The sequence below is a fragment of the Salmo salar genome, chromosome 11 (genome assembly GCF_965601325.2).
Source record: "Salmo salar chromosome 11, fSalSal1, whole genome shotgun sequence".
Lineage (NCBI taxonomy): Eukaryota > Metazoa > Chordata > Actinopteri > Salmoniformes > Salmonidae > Salmo > Salmo salar.
In genome coordinates, this window is record NC_138301.1 from 31,577,501 (window position 1) to 31,595,593 (window position 18,093).

Consider the following 18,093-nt stretch of genomic DNA (forward strand, 5'->3'; position numbering starts at 1 on the left):
ACTAATATATGGATTTGTCCCGCTTTCAAATTTTTTTTCTTCCAAAAAAACACATTCTGTGACGTGCTCAGTTTTTTGGCGGCATGAAGCTTTCATTAGACCAATGAAATTGCCGAACGGGTTAAGGTCAAACAACTTTTTTGTTTACTGTTTAGATTAAATCGAGCGCGCTCAAACTTCCCATCATTCTGATTACGGTAGTCATTTTGTCACCCTCATCATGGCAAAGACACGGAGAAATGCATATGATGCAGCTTTCAAATTGAAGGCGATTGATCTGGCTGTTGGAAAAGGAAATAGAGCTGCTGCACGGGAGCTTGGTCTTAATGAGTCGATGATAAGACGTTGGAAAGAGCAGCGTGAGGAATTGACTCAGTGCAAGAAGACAACTAAAGCTTACTGCAAATGTTTTATTTTTTTTTACAAGCCGTGTTTCGTTAAAGCCTGTGTAAAGTTCATTTGTTTCAATGTACCGGTAGGCACCTGCGGCTTAGACATGTGCGGCTTATTTATGTTCAAAATATTCTTTTTTTTTTTTTATTCAGTGGGTGCGGCTTATATTCAGGTGCGCTTAATAGTCCGGAAATTACGGTAGGCAATTTTTACGTAGTTGGCAATATAAGTTACTTTTAGAATTTTGATTAACCACATGATAATGATTTTGAGATGCGAAAACTTTATTATAAATTAAACTGTTCCGCGGAAATGTGCATATAAAAGCCATAACTGGCACGCAGATCGGTAGATAAATTGGCACTACAAATGGAAGCCGATCTCATGTGTAGCGTAACAACAGAATCTGCAAAGGCCAGCAGGAGGAAGAGGGCCAGGAACAGTTTTTATTTTCTTCTTCTGGTTAGGCTATCCTGATCTCTGGCTCCCTGGAGTCATTTGTCTTGATTATTTAATCACAGTGTGCTTAAAGCAGGGATCATCAACTAGATTCAGCCGCGGGCTGACGGATGGTCGGGGGGCCGGAACATAATTACTAATCATTTGTAGACTGCAAATTGAGCGCAAGAAGCCCAAACAGATAATATTTGACTAAAACATAGTCATTTCAAACTTGGCTTATATTTGTATATGATCACGTATCTCTCTATTATGCGTGGAAATACTTGAACAGATTTCCCAAATTAAAATCACTTGATTTCCTTTTTGTATTTATTTTTTTTCAACTTGGCTGGCCTAATAAAACACTTGCGGGGAAATTCGGCCTGTGGGCCACCAGTTGGGGAACCCTGGCATAAAGCGTCAGACAAGCTCATTAGCCTACATATAGTTGATTTTATTAATGCACATAGGGTGTGTCTATATAGGGGAAAAAAATACACGTTTAAAAATGTTGACCAATCGAGCAGACGACTCTCGGTTAACTAAGTTATTATTTTTTTTGTCAGTAGTAGTAGTAGTAGGCTATGAAACAGACTGTTGACACCAGCAGTCCTGCACTCAGCTTTTACTCCCATAGAGAGGATTACAGAGCACACTTATCTCTCCACAGTTGATTTATTAAAGAGATTAGACTTATCATTGGTGATTAGCTGTTGTTTACTTTGTGGCTTTGGGTCCAGACCCATCAATGCAGAATTGAACAGTCTCAGCGAAAGTTATTGTTTACCAAAAGACCCAATAGGATGTCATCCTACTATACTCTTCATACTGCGTTTAGACAGCCAGCCCAATTCAGATTTTTTTCCCTCTCTCCACTAATTAGTTTTTTGACCAATCAGATCACCTCTGAAAAAGTTCTGATGTGAAAAGATCTAATGTGATTGTTCAAAAGACCAATTCGTGGTAAAAAAAGATCAGTTGGGCTGCCTGTGTAAACGCAGCCTTGGAGGCATAAAACAAAAAAACTTCAACCTCATATTGGTTTTGCTTGTAACCATTTGGTTTGTTCTAAGTACATGGTGGTCTCCATGATAAAGTATTCATGCAGTTTTCTGACTAGTCTGTTTTCACTCAGAGGAAAACAGAATATTGTGCTCATTCTAGACAAAGCCTAGAGAGCAAATGAGCAATACAGCCTCTGTTAGTAATAATACCACCTGCTATATGTTGAGCACAGTGCTGAAAGTTCATTAAGGTCTTTACCGGAGAGAGACCTCTACTTTGTTACTTGATATTGTTTCCCATAGCAGCTATGATGAGTATGAATGAGGCGGGTCTATCATACTCTGGTCAGCCATCCAGCAATAAGAAAGTGGAATTCCAGAGGTTTGACTGCTGCTGAACTCAAGCTGCTCTGCTATGTCATTAATGCCTGGCAGCTGGTACCTCCACCACTGGGGCGCCCCAGCATCTGTCTGAGTTACAGCAACTCTGAACACTACTGTAATCCTTCTGGGGGCCTCAGCATCTGTCTGAGTTACAGCAGCTCTGAACACTACTGTAATCCTTCTGGGGGCCTCAGCATCTGTCTGAGTTACAGCAGCTCTGAACACTACTGTAATCCTTCTGGGGGCCCCAGCATCTGACGGATATAGGGAGAGAGAGATGGAGGTATAGGGAATGATAGGCGCAAGATGAGTGCTATTAAAAAAGGGGAGGGTTTGGCCGGCAGGGATGTTCTTGTCCCATCGCACTCTAGCGACTCCTGTGGCGGGCCAGGTGCACGGTGTTTCCTCCGACACATTCCTCCGACACATTTGTGTGGCTGGCTTCCGGGTTAAGAGGGCATTGTCAAGAAGCAGTGCGGCTCGGCTGGGTTGTGTTTTGGAGGACGCACGGCTCTCGACCTTCGCCTCTCCCGAGTCCGTACGGGAGTTGCAGCGATGGGACAAGACTGTAACTACCAATTCGATACCACGAAATTGGGGATAAAAAGGGGTAAAAAATGAAATTTAAATAACAATTTGGACACACAAAATTTTTGGGCAACGGAATCTTGATCCAGGAGGAGACTGAATGTCTCTGTTGTAACCAAGAAACTTGAACTTGACATCTTAGCTAGGAAGTTAGCAAACCAAATGCATAGCTGGAGCCCTGAGTTGGATATCATTTATTTGAAACATCTTAGATTTATTTAGTTATTCTTATAAGCAGTGGCGTAGCACGCAACCTCACACCTTAAGTCTTGAAGTAGCTCAAATGATATGGAATTAGTTGATCCCAAGTGTGCAGAATGAAAGGCAGTGTCTCCTATTTGCTCTCCCTAAATCATTGTGATGTTTTTGTTCTGGACGGCTGCTATCTGCAGTTCTGTGTTGTGTCTGCTCTCTGATGCTGTTGTGGCCCTAGTGCTGATGGTTGTGTTGATGACAGGCCTGAGATGCTGCTCAATAAACTCTGTCCGGTGTATCAAACTCTGTCAGTTTTCCTTTATGGCATGTCAGAGTCCAAAGCACACAGGGAGCTTTTTTTTGCATGACTAATCAAAATGTGTGTTCTCATGACCCTCTCTTGTCCCTTTGCAGCAGACATATGGTGAGCAACATGTTTGGAACATTGAATCGCAATGAAATTACTGTATCGAATCGATTTAAATCTCAATACATATCATATCGGCACAAGTATCATGGTATTGTATCGTGAGGTCTATGGCAATTCCCAGCTCTACATACGTCCCCTCTAGTTCAATGGAGGTTTGTTTCCATTCACGGCATTGAGAGCAGATCTGAGGATCAAGGCTGAGAGGGGCTAAGGAATCAAGGCTGAGAGGGGCTGAGAAGGGCTGAGGAATCATCTGATTTTCATTCATCTTGGAGTAGAACATCCTTTCTAAGATGTCACCAGAAATTACCTTTTCAGTCTTTCAAAAAATATTGGCCGCATGCCCCTCCCTTCCGCGACCTTAGCCACCGCTGCAAAAAAAATATGTAGGGGGAAACACTGCATAGCCATGATTAAATATTGTCTATACACAGGGCCCTGCTGACACCCTAAGAGGAGCAATAGCAACAGCTGCTCCACAGATGTCCTGGGACACTCTAAAAACCACTGTATGTGGCCCAAATGGCTCTCTATTCCCATATAGTGCACTACTGTTGCCCAGGGCCCATAGGGCTCTGGTCAAAGGTAGTGGCCTATATTGTGAATAGGGAGCCATGTAGATAATGAAGAAGAGCTGACCAACCACAAGAAAAAGCGAGCAATAGCATGGGCCTTGACTCATGCTGGAGGCATTTGCATGCCCCTCTCACCTTGGGGGATAATGTCTGTTTTACTGAGAGGGTCAATGCCGTGTGTGTCATCCACAGTCACTCTGATCTGTGAGAGTAAAAATGGTATAGGAAATCCTGAGGCTTCAGGAATGCACCAATAAAATTACTTCATTGTGTTTTTGGGTACACTGTTCTATCACTAGATTCAGCACTATCCTGAGAGAAGCCTCTGTGATATAGTGGATTAAATCACGTTCATGAAATGGCTACCTAGGTGAAACCTACTACACTGAACAAAAATATAAACACAACATGTAAAGTGTTGGTCCCATGTTTCAAGAGCTGAAATAATAGATCCCTGAAATGTTCCATATGTACAAAAAGCTTATTTTTCTCTTTTTGTGCACAATTTGTTTACATCCCTGTTAGTGAGCATTTCTCCTTTGCCAAGATAATCCATCTACCTGACAGTTGTGGCATATCAAAAAGCTGATTAAACAGCATGATCATTACACAGGTGCACCATGTGCTGGGGACCATAAAAGGCCACTCTAAAATGTGCAGTTTTGTCACACAACACAATGCCACAGATGTCTCAAGTTTTGAGGGAGTGTGCAGTTGTCATGCTATCTCGCGGAATGTCCACCAGAGCTGTTGCCAGAGAATTGAATGTTCATTTCTCTACCATAAGCCACCTCCGTTGTTTTAGAGCATTTGGCAGTACGTCCAACTGGCCTCACAACCGCAGATTTTGTAAACTGGTTTTAGTTTCAGATTGATGGTTATCTAGGCTTACTGTAGATGAGCAATCCTTTCTCGAAAGGAAAGGTATCTTGTGCTGGAATTCTCAGTGTGTTGGTCTCTGTGGGTCCTGTTCATTGATCTCTCCTACTGCTGAATTCTCTGAGGTACTGAGCTATGAAGAGCTTGTTTCTCCTGCTGCTGAGAGGTGTATGGGTAGCTGGTGTAGGGTTGGGTGATATATTGAATTAATTTGAATTCATGTTTTTGCGCGATATTCCTATGGCAAGAATCTCGTTTATTTTCTTCTGTGTTTATGTCCGCTTGTTCTAATGTAATCTTTTTGGTATTGTGTTCTTCACTCCTTCTGTGCTGTACGCCTTCCCATTTACACCAGAGATGCTCATGTCTCCGCAATGGGATTTGTTGTCCCAAAAGCAGGAAGGCAGGCGACACTTGCATCCAAAATAATCCCAAAGAAATGCATTGGGTGTATTTTGGCAAGAGTGAAACCTCTCGCTTCGCCTCTACTTCTCTGTTTACAAACATATACACACACACACCCCAAGCCCCTCCCCCTGCCACAACCAACAACAAAGATGAGAGATTACTTCTTCCTATCTGACAAGCGGTTTCAACTCGCTATTTGCATTTGAGGTTTGGTCCAACAGAATTAGTCAAACACAATTTCACTGTAATAGAGGAAATTAACCTTTCTAACGATATCCCTTTTGTGTGTCTCAGCTCCTCAAATTGAGCTCAGAACAGACACTACTAAAATGGGAGTATCAATGAACATTGATTCTGGAAAATGAATGTTCAGTTTGTCGTGTGAGGAACTGCAGTACCGCTTGCAGCATTGTAGCCAAGGACTCTTATACTAGCTGTCTACTGGGTTTATATAAATGTGCAATAAGCACAAAACACAATTCTATAAGGAATTCCCAACTTTCTCATTCAGAGGAATAAGGTAGGCCACTTGATTTCAACATCTGAACTAAGTAGACAGGCTAGCATGATGTTTAAACAGTTGGAGACGGACAGAAGGGTTTGGGTCATAACAATTCAAATGTTATACCTGGTTAGCTAGCAAATAGATCCAAGTTGGCTGAACTTGAAATAGAAATATTAGCTGGCTACTCACTAGCACGAGAGATTGTTTGAGACCAGTGTTCATTTTCTATAATGTCTGCTACAAGAAGCAGGTAAACTATTTGGATGAAATAAGTCAATAATTAGTTGGTCTAATGGTTGTGGAAAGCAACCAGCAGTGATGTAGCTGGTTGACATCCTGCTCCTGTGTTCTGTGCCTATTGAAGTGCAGAACTTGCTGTTTCCTCAACTGCCATTCCTCACAAGGATGCATAGTCGAGTTCACTTTTGGATCATTTCTGTTTTGTTTGAAGGATACAATATTCTTTCTTACAGACTAAAGGCTTCGTTGTCTGAGTTATATGGTTAATATATTCTCGTCTCTTCACCCCACATGAGTTTGGCAAAGCAAGCCTATGGTTGATATTACACAGGTGGGCAAGTAGTGAGAGGTGGTAGGCCCAGACAATGAGTCTTTTGGCCACATGTGAATCTCTCCCCTGCATTTACTAAGACCCACATTCCATTGGCCCCACTTAGCTAATTACATAGCTGGGCCTGCTGTGATGCATGGGGGAGGGTGGCCGAAGACACCAGGAATGCGTCTCAAATAGCACTCTGTTCCCATATAGTGCACTGCTTTTGACCAGGGCTCATTGGGCTCTGGTCAAAAGCAGTGCACCATATAGGGAATAGGCTGCCATTTGGGATGTATCCCTGACAATTAGTGGGCCGCAGTGAGCACTGAGTAGCAACACTCTAGGGCAGGGAAATACTAGGGACCTCAAAATACTTAGGTGCCGATACGATATGAATTGCGATTCTCATGATTCTGTATGTATTGCGATTCGATGTTCCAAACATATTGCTTTCCAAATTTATTCACAAAGGAGTGTGAATACTTTCTGAAGGCGCACTGTAAGTCTATATAACAGTCGTTGTTAGAATCTTAAAGGATGTTATTTTTTAAAACCAAATCTCTTTTTGATGTAAATGACACCTTTTGATTTCATGTTTTTGAGAAACTTACCGCAAATCACTTCCTCATCCTCGTTGTGTAGTATGGGGGCCTTGAAAAAGCTAAGGTTCCCAAAACAGCCCAATACGTCCATTTAGAAATGGCAAAGCTTGCAGTATAGTGATGCAATTCTTTAGATGTTGTACACATTAAATTGTGTCAATCCAAACTTTATCCGCAAAGTTACATTCCCTTTTGCGTGACTTGAGCCATTTCCCCTATCCAGCTGTTCCATTGTCTGTGTAGCCTGCTGCTACAGGTAACTGCCAAAATAAAGGAAACGCCAACATGGTGTCTTTATAGGGCGTTGGCCCACCACGAGCCGCCAGACAAGCTTCAATGTGCCTTGGCATAGATTCTACAATTGTCTGGAACTTCCTGTGTGGAAGCACCCCCATGCTTTCAATATACTTTGTATCCCTTATTTACTGAAGTTTTTCCTTTATTTTGGCAGTTACATGTAGAATGGACCGAGGTATCGCTTGAGTCGCAACAAAATAGAATTGAACATTGCGGATAAAGTTTGGAATAACATTTTCCCCATTCCTCCTCCCAACACTAGGGCCTGCTCCCCTCCTTCTCCCAACAGTTGAAGGTGTCGTGCCCAGTTGATCACCACGATAATTGCTTCAAATGAACCTAAACTATACCAACAAGAATTTCACATGTATAACAGATGAAATAAATGAAGTAAAGTATGATGGGGAGAAGGGGTGAGTTGATGAGCGAGGGGATGTGAACAATGCATTTAAAAAAAAATGTTGTTATAAAAAGGAGCTGGTTCCTCGAGGCCCAACAGTTCTGGTGTTAATCAGACTTGTTGAACTGAATGGGAGTGGTCAGGGAATAGTGTTAAATTGGGATACCATCAAGTGCAGCTTTATTAAAAAGCAATGTTCACCGCTGGCCGGTATGTTTCCCCTGGCACCACATTGTCTGCAGGGCCCTCAGTCTGTCCACCTTGCTGTATGAAAAACGGTGGAAATAGTTGATACATGTAGCTCAACAATGGAGTCACATCTTGTGCCTTGTTACTCCACAGATTGCAGTGGTGATATGGCCCTGTGTGCCCCACCTCTACACCCCTCCAGGGAATGAGGTGGTGTGTTTCCACCAAACATTACCTTGCACTTTCTGAAAGCAGGATTTGGTTCAATGTAGTAAAATCAGCTAGTACTGTAAGCTGTACCAAGGTAGAGACATTTCTGTAGACTTCATCAGGGTAGAGTTTTGAACGCTGTATCAAGCACAATTTAGTTTTCATGTCCAAAGCTCTGGGGCTTTAGAATACAGAATGACAGGAATGCAGGTGTCTTTCATGTAGTACAGATGCAGGATATTAATTTGACAATTTTCTCACTGTTTGAAAATAATCCTTCAGCAACAGGAGATGTGTATTATAATTAATGGCAATTTTTGTGGGGGTTGATACATTTTTAGTTACAGCAAATCACGTCTGACATTTTAAAGTGGAAGTTACAAACTTTAGAAACCTTTTTAAACCTTAAATACACTACAAGTTTGAATTTCCTGCAACAGCAAATTCAAATGAAATTAACATCCCACATCTGTGCATAAGGTTCTTCTCTCTCTGTAAGTCTTATTCACAACATTTATTTAGCTGGAGGCTGACATCTGAGCTGATCAGTTCATTATTACCTCATTCTCTCCTTTTCCAGGTATTCATAGCCTTTAGTAAGTGAGAATAACATGCTGGCTGTGATGGCTCCTGCTGATTTTCAGAAATGGAACCCTATTCCCTATAGTCTATTGTGCACTACTTTATTAGCCAGAAGAAGTAGTGCACTATAAAGTGAAATGGGGTGCCATTTCATAAGCAGCCATGGTTAATTGTACAGTATGTGGAGGGGTCTGATTAGGCCTAGGTTGCTGGAGTACACTACATCCCATCTGACAAGCAGGACCATTTCATGTCCTCCTCACTATATTGACGTTGGTGCTCTTTCCCACCGTTTCTGTCCTCACCTGCTGTGACTGGGCTTCTTGTCGCCTGACTATCTTTTACTGCGTCTCAGAGGAGTTTCAGAAATGACTGATGTGCAGTAGATCCGTTACCAGAAGAAACCTAAAACTGACCCACCGGCCGCCTCTCTGGCAGTTATGTTTGAATTGAGCACATTTGACTTTCAAGATTGGGTTGTTGGTGCTAGTGTTAAAATCCACACATCAGCAGTGTTTCAGGTTGTGGTGGCTAACCCCCAAAGGGTTAAAAGCTGAGGTGTACAGTAGAAGGAATGATGAGTAAGTAGGTGATCAAATTCCCAACATATCAGTTACTGTCCATCTTTCAGCTGAATGCAGCAGTTTGATTTGACCTCCTCATACTCTTCCTCCTGAATTTGTTTCTTTGGTCCTCGTGCTATCCTTGAAAACTGACATTTGAGTATGATCTTGTGTTATATGAAATCACTATCATGCTCTTTGTTTCTGCTTTTCAACTTATGCTGTCTTGTGGTGACTGAGGCTTGATTCCTATTAAGTAATGCTCATTCATTTAACCAGTCATAATGTCCTGATGGTTAGCTGATGGATAATTATCCGACATGTTGAGCAGTGTGTTCATTCTCAAGCACTGCCTATTAAAGAATGGCATATGGCCTACTGCGAATATCAGGGCCAATAAATATCTAGTTGTAAGCATTCTGCTTCATAGTAGAATCTCTATGGGATAATACTGCTCTAGTTTAGTGAAGCTGCTGACACTATTAGTGACGCTGCTGAAAATAGTCAGACCCCTTGACTTTTTCCACATTTTGTTACGTTACAGCCTTATTCTGAAATTGATCAAATAAAATCCTCATCAATTTACACACAATACCCTATAATGACAAAGCAAAAACAGCTTTTTGAAATGTTTGCCAATTTATAAAATAAAAAAACATTCCTTAAGTATTCAGACCCTTTGCTGAGAGACTCGAAATTGAGCTCAGATGCATCCTGTTTCCATTGATCATCTTTGAGATGTTTCTGTAACTTGAATGTAGTCCACCTGTGGTAAATTCAATTGATTGGACAATATTTGCAGTGTTGACCCTTCTTTTTCAAGACCTCTGCAATCCGCCCTGGCATGCTGTCAATTAACTTCTGGGCCACATCCTGACTGATGGCAGCTCATTCTTGCATAATCAATGCTTGGAGTTTGTCAGAATTTGTGGGTTTCTGTTTGTCCACCCACCTCTTGAGGATTGACCACAAGTTCTCAATGGGATTAAGGTCTGGGGAGTTTCCTGGCCATGGACCCAAAATATTGATGTTTTGTTCCCCGAGCCATTTAGTTATCACTTTTGCCTTATGGCAAGGTGCTCCATCATGCTGGAAAAGGCATTGTTCGTCACCAAACTGTTCCTGGATGGTTGGGAGAAGTTGCTCTTGGAGGATGTGTTGGTACCATTCTTTATTCATGGCTGTGTTCTTAGGCAAAATTGTGAGTGAGCCCACTCCCTTAGCTGAGAAGCAACCCCACACATGAATGGTCTCAGGATGCTTTACTGTTGGCATGACACAGGACTGATGGTAGCGCTCACCTTGTCTTCTCTGGACAAGCTTTTTTCCGGATGCCCCAAACAATCGGAAAGGGGATTCATCAGAGAAAATGACTTTTCCCCAGTCCTCAGCAGTCCAATCCCTGTACCTTTTGCAGAATATCAGTCTGTCCCTGATGTTTTTCCTGGAGAGAAGTGGCGTCTTTGCTGCCCTTCTTGAGACCAGGCCATCCTCCAAGTCTTCGCATCACTATGCGTGCAGATGCACTCACCTGCCTGCCTGCTGCCATTCTTGAGCAAGCTCTGTACTGGTGGTGCCCCGATCACGCAGCTTCATCAACTTTAGGAGACGGTCCTGGCGCTTGCTGGACTTTCTTGGGCGCCCTGAAGCCTTCTTCACAACAGTTGAACCGCTCTCCTTGAAGTTCTTGATGATCTGATAAATGGTTGATTTAGGTAAATGGTTGATTTAGGTGCAATCTTATATCCTTGCCTCTGAAGCCCTTTTGTGCAAAGCAATGATGACGGCACGTGTTTCCTGCCAGGTAACCATGTTTGACAGAGGAAGAAGAATGATTCCAAGCACCATCCTCCTTTTGAAGCTTCCAGTCTGTTCGAACTTAATCAGCATGAGAGTGATCTCCAGCCTTGTCCTCGTCAACACTCACACCTGTGTTAACGAGAGAATCACTGGCATGTCAGCTTTTCCTTTTGTGGCAGGGCTGAAATGCAGTGGAAATGTTTTTGGGGATTCAGTTCATTTGCATGGCAAAGAGGGACTTTGCAATGTATTGCAATGCATGTGATCACAATTCATAACATTCTGGATAGAGGTCGACCGATTAAGATTTTTCAACACCGATACCGATTATTGGAGGACCAAAAAAGCCGATTACGATTAATCAGCCGTTTTTTTTATTATTATTTTTGTATTTTTGGGGGTAATAATGACAATTTCAACAATACTGAATGAACACTTATTTTAACTTAATATAATACATCAATAACATCAATTTAGCCTCAAATAAATAATGAAACATGTTCAATTTGGTTTAAATAATGCAAAAACAAAGTGTTGGAGAAGAACGTAAAAGTGCAATATCTGCCATGTAAAAAAGCTAACGTTTAAGTTCCTTGCTCAGAACATGAGAACATATGAAAGCTGGTGGTTCCTTTTAACATGAGTCTTCAATATTCCCAGGTAAGAAGTTTGAGGTTGTAGATATTATAGGACTATTTCTCTCTATACGATTTGTATTTCATATAGCTTTGACTATTAGATGTTCTTATAGGCACTTCAGTATTGCCAGTGTAACAGTATAGCTTCCGTCCCTCTCCTCGCTTCTACCTGAGCTCGAACCAGGAACACATCGACAACAGCCACCCTCGAAGCAGCGTTACCCATGTAGAGTAAGGGGAAAAACTACTCCAAGTCTGAGCGAGTGACATTTGAAACGCTATTAACGCGCACCCGGCTAACTAGCTAGCCATTTCACATCGGTTACACCAGCCTAATCTTGGGAGTTGACAGGCTTGAAGTCATAAACAGCGCAATGCATTGCGAAGGGCTGCTGGCAAACGCACAAAAGTGCTGTTTGAATGAACGCTTACGAGCCTGCTGCTGCCTACCATCGCTCAGTCAGACTGTTCTATCAAATCATAGACTTAATTATAACATAATAACACACAGAAATACGAGCCTTAGGTCATTAATATGGTCAAATCCGGAAACTATCATCTCGAAAACAAAACTTTTTTCCTGTCAGTGAAATACAGAACCGTTCCGTATTTTATCTAACGGGTGGCATCCCTAAGTCTAAATATTCCTGTTACATTGTACAACCTTCAATGTTATGTCATAATTACGTAAAATTCTGGCAGATTAGTTCGCAGTGAGCCAGGCGGCCCAAACTGTTGCACATACCCTGACTCTGCGTGCAATGAACGCAAAATGACACAATTTCACCTGGTTAATATTGCCTGCAAACCTGGATTTCTTTTAGCTAAATATGCAGGTTTAAAAATATATACTTCTGTGTATTGATTTTAAGAAAGGCGTTGATGTTTATGGTTAGGTACAGTTGTGCAACGATTGTGCTTTTTTCGCAAATGTGCTTTTGTTAAATCATCCCCCGTTTGGCGAAGTCGGCTGTCTTTGTTAGGATGAAATAGTCTTCACAGTTCGCAACGAGCCAGGCAGCCCAAACTGCTGCATATACCCTGGCTCTGTTTGCAAGAGAAGTGACACATTTTCCCTAGTTATAAGAAATTCATGTTAGCAGGCAATATTAACTAAATATGCAGGTTTAAAAATATATTCTTGTGTATTTATTTTAAGAAAGGCATTGATGTTTATGGTTGGAGCAATGTGTACCTAAGCGATTATATGCAACCCAGGGCAGGCTAGATAAACTAGTAATATCATCAACCATGTGTAGTTAACTAGTGATTATGATTGATTGATTGTTTTTATAAGATAAGTTTAATGCTAGCTAGCAACTTACCTTGGCTTCTTACTGCATTCGCCTAACAGGCAGGCTCCTCATGGAGTGCAATGTAAAGCAGGTGGTTAGAGCGTTAGAGCGTCGTAAGGTTGCAAGATTGAATCCCCGAGCTGACAAGGTAAAAATCTGTCGTTCTGCCCCTGAACAAGGCAGTTAACCCACCGTTCCTAGGCCGTCATTGAAAATAAGAATGTGTTCTTAACTGACTTGCCTAGTTAAATAAAGGTCTAAAAAATACAAATAAAAAAAATCGGCCAAATCGGCGTCCAAAATACAGATTTCCGATTGTTATGAAAATTTGAAATTGGACCCAATTAATCGGCCATTCCGATTTAATCGGTTGACCTCTAATTCTGGACTATATGCAAATTGCCATCATACAAACTGAGGCAGCAGACTTTGTGAAAATTAATATTTGTGTCATTCTCAATGTTTGGCCACGACTGTAGATTGAGGGGGAAAATCAATTTCATAAATTTTTTAAAAGTTTTTAACAAAAGAAAATGTGGCAGAGTCAAGGGGTCTGAATACTTTCCAAATGCACTGTATGTGGGATACATTAATCTGTTATGTGTTGTGCTGTTCACATTAGCTCATGAATTCTCTTGTTTTTTCAGTTGTGAATATCTGCAGATATCCTAGGCTTCATGACACGCAGCGATAAGGTAAGACTCAATGTGCTCGAGATTATGGAGATTGTTTTGAAATCCACTGCTCCTACTGTTAACCAAAGCTTCAGAAACATGGTTCATACCTTTATATGGCTTCGGCCAACACCTTTCATTAAATGGCGTCTCCATCTCCACACATTTGCAAAGAATCTACTTAAAAGGGTAGTTATTTATGTTTCCAGACTTGTAAAGCCACAAAGTGGCATATATTATTGTTCATATCATAGTGGTGTTCGTGAGTGTTGTTTAAACACCACATGACATCCGTACCTTTAATCCCGTCACTGTTGGTGGCCCCAGGAGTGTCACGTTTGCATAGTCAGAGGGCAAAGAATGGCCCAAACATTGCCTGGTTTCTGAGGAGACCTGTGGAAGTGGAGCGTAAAAGAGTGCGTGGAAAGAGTTAACAGAGCATAGCAGGAAGACAGTCCAGATCTCTCTCTCTCTCTTTACTGCTCTCTCCCCCGCTCTCCCTCCCTCTGTCTCTCTGTCTACATGTTGCCCACTCCTCTCGATGGCTGACTATTTCATAGGTACAGTCACACTTGTTCTGTATCTTTCTCTGCACCCACACGCACCCATGTTCTCCACTTGTGCTCAGTGATATTCGCTGTGTAGCTGCAGAGTTCCTCTCTGTGATGTGCGGGACATCCTGTTGGTCCTGCTAGCTGACTGTGGTAATATTTTGGACCTGCTAGCTGACTATGGTAATAGTTGGTCCTGCTAGCTGACTGTGATAAAAGTCAGCAGCCAGCCTCCACTCCGGATGCCTCCACACACACTAGGAGGAGAGGAGAGCTGTGTAGCTGAGGCTGTGGACCACAGCCCTGCTTGTGTGTACTTGTGTTTCTCCATGGCTGTGGGTGCTGTACTTCAATGCTGACTCTGCAACTGGTTTCACAGAGCAATTAACTCTCTCTGGATGTATGGTGCTCACAGTGCTCGGCTACTCGGTGCGACTTGATTCTGAAATGAGTTGGAGGAGCTGTGGGTATCTGAGTTTTTCTGAAATTAATGAAGTCCTAGGGTTCTATGACAGATTTAATTTGGAACCCTGTTCAAAGCTTTGCTTTGCTGGCGATCTACATGGTAAGTTTACGGAGATATAAGCTTAGTTTAGGAGTAGCGCGAGGATAAAATGGTTCTAGACATGTATAGCCAAATGATCTATATTACACCTCAGTTTTCCCCACTGTGTGTCGTTAATACCATCTCCACAGCAGTAGTTGCTGTGTTGTGTGGGTCATTAGCGTTGTGGCTGGTGGTCTGAGTGAGAAAGGGAAAGAGAGGGGAAATTAAGGAACTATAAATATGTTGGCTGTCATCAGAACGCTGCTGAGTGTCCTATCCTCTGGGTACCAATAAAGGAAATGTTCACTTGGTGCTCACTAATGGATCTCAATGACCTTCTCATCTCTATGTACTAAAGTCCTGCTGATGTTTTGTCATAGCTCTCTGTGGTGTCCACTCCTGTCATGGTCAATCAGTGCAGCACCAAGGCCACCAGCTCTCAGGGCTAATGGATCTCTGATTGAACTATCACCATAGTAGTAGCAGCTTTTTTGTGGTTAAGAAAACATTCTAGAAAACTGTAGTGAAGGTAGTTTCTTCATTTATGCATTCATTTACACACACACACGTTCAGTTGCCTTCATTTCCTTAGTTTATAGATCTGGAAGATTAGTTTATCATCTTGAGAAGGAATGATCAGTAAAAAAAAAAAAAACTCTTGAGAGACGAGCCAATTGTGTGGTGAGACTGGACTCAGATGAGTGGCCACCTTTCCTGTTTGGTTTTGCTTGAGTTCGTAGATAAGTAATCAAAGTTGTGCCTTGGATATCTGCCAATTCTGGCTGTGTGAGATGTTTATTGGTGCTCAGCGACAGCATAATCACTATGGCAAATATCTGACTGGGGTGATTTGTGAAGGTTGTTTTCAATCTCGATGAAGACTGTGCTGTTGCTTGGGTTGTGCCTGCCCTAGCTTTCACATTTGAAGCTATTGTTCTATCAGCTAAGTGTTTATTTAATACATTTGTTTTAATCATTTGTCATTTAGCAAACACTCTTATCCAGCGGGACTTACAGTAATGAGTGCATACATTTTTCATACTTTTTTCTGTACTGGTCCCCCGTGGGAACCGAACCAACAACCCTGGCGTTGCAAGCGCCATGCTCTACCAACTGACCTACACGGGACTGTTACACTACTAAGAATCCCGTTGTACCTCTTTTGTGCACTTGGTCCCCTTGCGATGAATAAAAAGCCTAGTTTGTACGATGCTTTGGGATCATTTCATTACTTCTCAATTAGGCAAAAGTCATTTACTTTCATGGTGATATTCAATGTTGGAAGCATATGTTCTGGCTTATTTCCACAGCCAGGAGAAATTCATATCCTAATAGCTTTTTACAGTTGGTTTGTGTTACACTGTTTGTTGCACTCAATTTGTAAAAACAGATCCATATATTATAATTACTTACATATGGATAATTGCCTAAATATGGGGCATTAGTTGAACAAGGGAAATTAGTTGTAATTTTCATATTTGGAGCTCTAACCTCTCCTGAGGGAAGGCAGTGGTTTCCTACTCAATCAAATGGTGGTTTCTATAAGTTTTCCAGGATGCTAGGTCGAAAGCTCAGATCATTAGCAGCTCAGGTCTGAAAGCTAATTTCCTGCAATTCTATTCATTTTGCTATGGGGTTTGGTTCTGTGTATTTATATGCTCTATTCTTGACGTAGCTCATTCTAATATTTCTACTACTATACATTCTTTTAGTTACACTGTTGATACACGCATACTTTTATAATGTGTTCTTGACATAGCTCACTCTAATATATCTACTACTGTACATATTCTTATCTTGTGTAGATTTATCCAGAGTAGATTGCATTTGGATTACTTTTACAGTGCTATTTGGGTTGTTAATTTAATTTTTTCAGACATTTCTTTAATTTCACATTTTGGATTATGTTTGTTTTGTGTTGCTAGGCATTACTGCACTGTTGAGAGCAAGAAACACAAGCATTTCGTGGCACCTGCGATAACATCTGCAAATCTGTGTACCCGACCAATAAACATTGATTTGATTTTAGAAAAAATACATGGCCTTACTGAAGAGCACAGTGACTTTAAACATGGCACCATCATAGGATTCTACATTTCCAGCAAGTCAGTTCATCAAATTTCTGCTCTGCTAGAGCTGCCCCAGGCAACTGTAAGTGCTGTTATTGTGAAGTGGAAACGTCTAGGAGCAACATCGGCTCAGCCGCAAAGTGGTAGTCCACACAAGCTCACAGAATGGGACCGCCGAGTGCTGAAGTGCGTAGGATGTAAAAATAGTCTGTCCTCTGTTGCAACATTCACTACCGCATTTCAAACTGCCTCTGGAAGCAACGTCAGCACAAGAACTGTTCGTCAGCTGGGGTAGCGTAAAGCTTGCTGCCATTGGACTCTGGGCAGTCCGACAGACAAATCTGGGTTTGGCGGATACAAGGAGAACGCTACCTGCCCCAAATGCATAGTGCCAACTGTAAAGTTTGGTGGAGGAATAATGGTCTGGGGCTGTTTTTCATGGTTTGGGCTAAGCCCCTTAGTTCCAGTGAAGGGAAATCTTCATGCTACAGCGTACAATGACATTCTAGACGATTCTGTGCTCACAACTTTGTGGCAACCATTTGGGGAAGTCCTTTTCATCTTTACGCATGACGATGCCCAGTGCACAAGGTCCATACAGAAATGGTTTGTCGATCGGTGTGGAAGAACTTTACTGGCCTGCACAGAGCTCTGACTTCAACCCCATCGAACACCTTAGGGATTAATTGGAATGCTTACTGCGAGCCAGGCCTAATCACCAAACATCAGTGCCCGACCTCAATGCACTTGTGGCTGGAAGCAAGTCCCCACAGCAATGTTACAACATCTAGTGGAAAGCCTTCCCAGAAGCAGCAAAGGGGATCAACTCCATATTAATGCCCATGATTTTGGAATGAGTTATTCCACATGCAGGTGTCCACATACTTTTGGTCATGTAGTGTATTTTTCGTTCTCTTAACCTTTATCGTCAACCTTGCCAGGGTAGAGCCTTTCCTTTTGATTGTGTGTGCTCTTGCCAAGAAGTTCAATTGAGTTTTGCAGTGTAGAGCCCTTTAAGCACTTTTTAAGAGCCCTTAATGGTATTTGTAGTGAGAACCATGCCAGTCTGAAATAGATCAGGAAGGTTAAGGAGGGTCATTTCAAGGCTGACCTGACAGAAGAGTGAGAGGTTAAGCTACTGCCTAGACTATCCTCTCTGGAAGTAAGACAGGATCTTCACTCTTTTTTTGAAGGCAGATGTTTATTTTTAGTGAGAATTTGACACTACCTACTAAATGTAATGACAATGAATATATCCAACAGTGTTGGGCTGGAGCAGACTGTTAGTTGGTGGTTGCTTATTTTTCACTTGGTTAAT

General features: G+C 41.9%; 1 protein-coding gene across 3 annotated transcripts in view; it reads left to right on the forward strand.

The window, feature by feature from the left end:
- The window catches only part of LOC106562413 (talin-2), a 120,634-nt gene that overhangs the window by 27,226 nt on the left and 75,315 nt on the right, over nt 1–18,093 (forward strand). For 2 of the 3 annotated variants that reach the window (XM_082957851.1, XM_082957853.1), the window contains exon 2: nt 13,582–13,629. The exons of the other annotated variant lie outside the window; for it this stretch is intronic. The gene's annotated coding sequence lies outside the window, so the exon portion shown is untranslated. The remainder of the gene's footprint in view (nt 1–13,581; nt 13,630–18,093) is intronic. 3 annotated transcript variants of the gene reach the window in all.